The 6,852-nt window shown below is 47.9% G+C and overlaps 1 protein-coding gene across 1 annotated transcript in view; it reads left to right on the top strand.

The window, feature by feature from the left end:
* The window catches only part of RAD54L2 (RAD54 like 2), a 52,945-nt gene that overhangs the window by 8,177 nt on the left and 37,916 nt on the right, over window positions 1-6,852 (top strand). The window lies entirely within an intron of this gene.

Below are 6,852 nucleotides of genomic sequence, written 5' to 3' on the forward strand. Positions count from 1 at the left end.
TTGAGCTTCTTAGCTATATATACATTTGGTGGTTACCCTATGTTGTAGTCACATAATCTGTTGTCAGTTTGAGAGGGTTAAGAGCGAAGGGGTGGAATCTAGCCTGTCAATCAGGTCACAGCTTGATGACCTCCTTTGGAGGCTTGCTGGAGCTTGCTCAGTCTCATTCTTGTTGACAAGTCACACGGAGACAGAGCCTTGGAACTTCAGAAGCCGTGTGGAGACCCTGCCAGTGCTGATGCTTACACCGCCACTGGATCCACAAGACTTTCCACCACTGGCCTCTGATTGTCCTGACTCTGCGTCATTGCAGGTGTTACATGAGTCTGAAGAGGAATTTATAGACTGGTATCGGACATATGGCCTAATATCAGACTTATGGACTGGGCTGGGCTGTTTTCTCAATGTTCATCTGCTCTTTCTTATACACATGAGTGTCTATGCATTTGTTTCTCTAGTCTACCCAGACGGACACACTCTAGATTATAGAATGCATCCTTTTCCAACATATATGATTGCTATATTAACCTCTTTACCTGAGAATACTTCAACGTGGTTAACATTTTCCTGCATTCTATTTCTACATATCTTAAATGCCATAGGACATTATTGTTTTTACTCTTATAGTCACTGTTATTCTTTGTAGACATTCACCTTTTTTGTTGTTCCGGGTTTCTTCCTTTATTTCTGTGTTTGTCTGAGATAGTATTCTTTCTGTATGAAGAACCACCTGTAGTATTTGCTTTAGTTTTTGTCTGAACAGCCTTTACTCTGCCGTCACTTTTGAAGGCAGTACTAGCTGATAGGAAATTCTAGATTGGCAGGTTTTTAGAAGAATTTTCACTTCTGTTTCCCAAAAGTCTGTTGTCACTTCTTTATTGTTCTTTTGCAGGAAGTGTGCGCTCCTTTCCCAGCTGATTCTCTCTCGTCTTTGGTTTTCGCTGCTGCTACTGAGCAGCGGCACGCAGGGTGGCCAGCAGGTCCTCCAGCTCCCTGCTGCCAGAGGCAGGAGTCAGACACGCCTCCCTGCTCATCTTTCTTACCTGTTCTGACTCCAACTCTCTGCCTACGACACTCTTCTCCTGTTCTTCACTGGGTTTTAGTCTTCACTTTATTTATTATTCTTAATAAATCATTTTATTTGGGGGTCTTGCAGCTCATATAACAATCCATACATCCATTGTATCAAGCACTTAAAAATAATTTTATTTTATTGGGGGCTCGTACAGCTCTTATCACAATCCATCCATCCATCATGTCAAGCACATCTGTACGTTTGCTGCCCTCAGCGTTCTTGGTGTCAGCTCCTCTTTTCCTGCGACACTCTTACTCACTGCAATGGCCACGCAGAAGAACTCACAGCGCTCACAGTTTTGGGGCTTATCAGATCAGTACAGTGTAAGGTTACAGTCACTGGGCCACAGCAACACCTGTCCTCAGCTAGCAGCCACGTCTCTGCCTCACAGCGTCCTCTTTGCCCTGTGTCCCTTGGCCCCGCCTCTTTGGACCGGGAAGCACCCCGGACCGTCCCACAGCCTCACGTTGCTCTTCTTCCTGTCCTGTCTCACGGTTCCCTTGCCCTCACCTCTGGTCTCAGTCCGGCTCCTTCCCTTGCTCCGGGCCAGTCTCTGGGCCTCCTTGCTGCTGCAGACAGCTCTCAGATGCTCTTCTTGCAGTGTCCTGGGCTCGCTCTGTTCTCGCTTCCCAGGATGACTCTTCAGTGGAGGTGTGGGTTTGGTCCTCAGCCGCCATACCCTAAGGAAAACAAAGGGTGACTTAAGTCACACCCTCCAGTAAGTTGGAGGCTGAGGCTACATCCCAGCTTAATCCTTTAACAGACGACTCCCTCCAAAATGGGATTCTAGCCACAGGCCAAGCGGCTAATGTCTACAGTGCATCACAGACGACTGTGCTCAGTGACTGACCCCGTCTCACTAGGGACGCGCTCTGTGTGCATTCTGCTTGCCGTTCACAGGGCTGCTTGTTTATACCCTGTGTAATGTCTTACAGCGTATATGGACTAAAGTGTTGGGCATCCAAAGGATTTCTTGCTATGATATATTTTGCCTCATTTTCCCATTGATTTTTTCACAATTGGATAAAATCCACCATCTGTCAAATTTATTTTTTTGTATATTTGGTCAGTTTAGTTTGCAATATCTAGATTACCAATAGCACTGGTTCTGTTGTCTGATTTTTCCCTCTTGTTTTTTAAAAATTATTATTTCTTCTTGCCTTTTGACATATCTGCTGCTTTTTCACTGAATGCTCGACATTTGATATTTACGGAAAGTAGGGACTGTGGGTGACCTCCATACACGTGGCCGCGAGCGTTTCTGAGCTGCATAGAGCATGTTGGACTTGACCCAACGCTTGACGAGCTGTGAGACAGAGCTCACCGACGAGACGGGAAGGAAGAAGTGGATGTCAGCAGAGACCGGCATTTCTTCGTGACTGTAGCCTGGCTGAGTGAAAGGAACGAGTGATGAAGTAAAACACAGTGAACTGAAGATTCCAGAGAGCTGCGTGAAGGCACGAGCAAGGATTATGATGAAATGCGGGAACCTGGAGCTAGAAAGCCAGGCGCAGTTGAACTGCTGAATCGACTGATGCGTTCATTATAATAAAACTAATTTAAAAGGGAAAAAAGAAGAAGGCCGGACGGGAAGAACAGAAAAACTCAAGTATTGAGCATCAGTACTGCATTCCTAGGGCAAATGAAGTGTTGCTGCCAGAGCACCAGCTCATCCGCGGGCACGGTGCAGTCAAAGAGACGGGTGTCGGCATGCCTCTGTGACCCGTGGGCGGCTGCAGGCAGTGCTCTCTGTGCTGCGTCTGGCTCCGGTCCGACAGTGAGCCCTAGCACAGGACAAGGGCTCCACCCAAGGGGTGCTTCCCAGGGCGGTCCCCTGGGTGACTTCAGTCCAAGACAGAGAGGGAGCTCTGAAGGTTATCGCCACTGTTTTGGGGGTGGGGGGGTGGTGCGACTCCAAAGGGGTAATCTTGACATCCTGATGGGGTCTCTTGAAGGGCGTTGGAAGACACGGAGAAAGGCTTAAGGAACTGCAAACGGCGCCGTGAGAGCGGCGAGGAGCTTCCTGCCGTGGCGCTCTCCAAGGCTAGCCCCTGAGACTCGTGTTGGGAAACCCTGCTCCTTCTGTCCTAAAGCCTGATCTTCCTCTTCAGACGTCTCTGTTCCCAGGACACGGGACACTGGAAGGAACACAATGGGAGTTACCTGAGGGTGCCAGATCAGAGAGCACCGGTTAGAGAGACGGCAGCGCCACCTTCTCGCTCTACACCTCTCTCTCTCTCTCTCTCTCTCTCTCTCTCTCTCTCTCTCTCTCTCTCTCACACACACACACTCACTCACACTCACAAACACCTAGATGGAGGTGATGCGGAGAAGCACTAGCTTCGTGTTTGGGTATTTTTGATTAGTACAGGTTTCTGTGGTTTTCTGACTTCCCCGTGTGCAGGCGTTATCAGTAGTGACCAGTCCCTAGAGAATGACATCCTGGCAGGTCAAAGGGAGCGTCAGCTGAAAAGAGGAAGACCTGGAGCTGCCTGCTCCCCTCTTCGTGGTCCGTCTGTGTAGCCGGTCACTCACCGAGCTTTAGGGTGCAGCAGATGACTCGAGCAGACGTTTCCCTTCTCGTCAGGATCTCGGCTCCCCGTGTTTCTCGTTCTTACTTTGTTAACCTGTGAAACTGTCAGCTGTTCAGGTGGCCATGTATTCAACATACCCAAGGGCAAAGATCCAAATACAGGTGTCCCTTTGTAGCTGCCAGGCCATAGGTCCCTGGACTGCTGCAGACACTCAAGGCTCTTAGGTAAGATGGTGTGGGATTTGCATATACACCCCCCACCCATACCTGCCCATATACTTTAACTCATTTCTCAATGTTCTATAACAATGTAAATACACCCAATACCCAGCTGTTAGCCTTTGAGGGAGTGCTTTGACCACTGAATTGCCTCTGTAGTGGGGTTTGGAGGACTGGATCCTGAGGGCTGGCTGCAGACAGGTCCTACCAACCCTGGAAACACCCATCCAGATGCTTGAGGGAAACTCCAATAAACCCCATTCGGATGCCACTCCACACTCATTAGCATGGCTGTCATTAAAGACCAGCAACCCCCACACAGTTGGAGGACGTGGAGAACTTTAGAACGCGTGCATTGCTGGAAATGCAAACTCAGGGCAGCCTCTGTGGGGAAAGGATTGGCAGTTCCTCACAGTCAGACAGAGAAGGACCATCCATGGTGTTTGCTAGGTGTCGTTCTGTCTGCTCTGACTCACAGCAACGGCCCGTGGTCCTGCGCCAGCCTCACGTTGTGAATGGCCGAGCCCATGACTGCAGCCTCTGAGTCACTCCATCTCAGCCAGCAGCTCCGCCTTTTGGCTGATGCTCCTCTTTCCTGAGCATGTCGTCCTTTTCCAGGGACTCGTCCCCTGAACACACAGCCAGAGTCCGTGGCAGTCAAAGTCTTGCCATTCTCACTTCTCAGGACCATTCGGGCTGCCCTTCCTCTTAGACAGATGTGTGTGTTCCCCTGCCAGCCCGTGGTGCTCTCGGTGTTCTTTGCCAGCCCCTAACTCAGTTGCATCAGATTTTCTCTCGTCCCCATTGATGCTTCAGCTTTCACATGCATGGCAGCGATTGAACATAAGGTTTAACTTTGCCAGGAACAGCAAGACGGAGAGGAGCGGTGTAGTATTAGTGGTCAGAAAGAACATTTCAGATCTGTCTTGAAGTTCAATGCTGTATGTGACCTGATAGTATCTCTCTGCCTACAAGGAAGCTCAGTTAATACAACCGTCATTCAGATTTATACACCAACTGCTAAAGCTAGTGATGAAGAAATTGGAGAATCCTGCCAACTTCTTCAGTTGAAGTGGATCGGACATGCAATCAAGATGCGTTGATAACCACTAGTGGTGAGAACGTGAGCCTTGGAAACAAAGAGGAAGGATCAGTAGTTGGAAAATATGGCCTTGGATAGAAACGAAACCGGAGACCACAGGAGAGAAGCATCTTTATTGCAGATACCTTTTCCACCCATAAAGTGGTGGCTGTGCAGGTGCACCTCATCAGGTAGAGCACACAGGAACCCAGGTGACTACGTCTGAGGGAGAGACGAGAGAAGCTCAGGATCATCAGCCCAAATAAGGCCAGGTCCGTGTAACAGGCCAGCTGTTGCACATACGTAAGGTCAGGTGGAAGTTGAAGAAAATTAAAACGAGTCCTTGAGATCCAGGATCTGACCTTGGATGTGTCCGACCTAAATGTAGAGACTGTCTTAGGAACAGATGTACTCATTGACCAGTAAAGGCAGAAACCTGAGGAGTTGTGGGATAACATCAAAAGCAGCATCACGTCTAAAGAAAGTACAAAGGGTGATTTCAAGACAAATCCAAACACACGCAAACTAAGTCCACGTGGAAGAGGCACACCACCGTCAGTCACTGAAGATCGTCAGGCGTGTAATCCGAAGTTGAAGGAAGGAATAGTATTAGATTCTAAACCGTGAGAATCCAATGTGCAGCAGGCTGTGGATGACCGTGGGAGCCTGAGATTCATTTGTGGGATCTACACAGTAATAAGCTTCCGGTGAGGTCCCTCTGTCCCCAGTGGAGGGGTGGGAGGGAAGTGCTAGCCAAACAGAGGGCTTTAAGAGGTGAGGATCGGCATTCCAAGGGATCCGTCTCGCTTGAACAGTTGAAACCCTGTCCCTGCTCTCTGCTCTGGGGCACGCTGGGCCTGATTTGGTTTCCTGTGTTTGGCTGTTTGTTTTCATAGAGTTTGTCCATGTTGGGGGGCGGGGGGACCCTCTTGAATTTGCATTACGTGTTTTTCTGTGTTTCAGTAGGAAACTCGGTTGATGAACCTATAATGATAGCAAGTAGAATAAGGGTGTCTGGTGGGTGGGGCGCGGTGCAGGGTGGTGGGGTGTATAACTGGGAGACGATGTCAAGGAGTCCAGGAAGGAAAAGAATGTTTGGAAACTGATTATAGTAGCAATTGTACAATGCTGCTTGATGTGCTTGAACCATGGAATGGTATGCTTTATGCATTATAATGATATATGTGTTAACTCCCAATTAAAGAAGAAACAAAACACAACAGGAAAGAAAAGAAAGATCAAAGTAGCTATCAGAAGAAATATCAAAGAAGATCTCAAGTCTACTCTTGATCTAGAATTGCTAAGGGCGAGATGGTGGAGGGAAGCCCAAGAAGACACGGGACGTGTGATGAGGACAGGGACAGAGAACTGGAGTTATGAAGCCAACATGGAAGAACACAATGCGTCCTAAGCTGAAAGAGATGAGGAAGCATTTTGAGCCTCGAGGCACCAGGATGAGGCAGGTGCACAAGGACTGGAATTGTGTGGGCTCGGCAGCCACAGGGAGACAGAGTCTCTTAGAGGTTGGTTGCCAGAGATGGCGGGGGTGGGGGTGGGGGTGCCAGAAATAGGGAGCTATGATCGTTAAACGTGTTCATAGTTTCCTTCTGAAGAGGTGAAAAAAGTTGTGGAGATAAATAGTGGTTATGAATGTGTAACATGATAAATGTAATTAATGTCACCGAATTAAACGCTTAAAATGGTGAATATTTTGTTACATATTTTACAAACTTGCCTTGCCGATATTCCTTACCTGCTAACAACATCCCTCTGTTTTGGTGCACACACATACCTTCTTTTAGAAGGATCAGAACAAAGCTGGTTCTTTTTTTTTTTTTAATTTTTAAATTCTTTTTTTTTCTTTCTCTTTTTTAACATTTTATTAGGGGCTCATACAACTGTTATCCCAATCCATACACACATCAATTGTGTAAAGCGCATTTG

This window comes from Echinops telfairi, unplaced genomic scaffold, assembly GCF_000313985.2.
Source record: "Echinops telfairi isolate 266 unplaced genomic scaffold, ASM31398v2 ScPeMD7_7420;HRSCAF=8458, whole genome shotgun sequence".
NCBI lineage: Eukaryota > Metazoa > Chordata > Mammalia > Afrosoricida > Tenrecidae > Echinops > Echinops telfairi.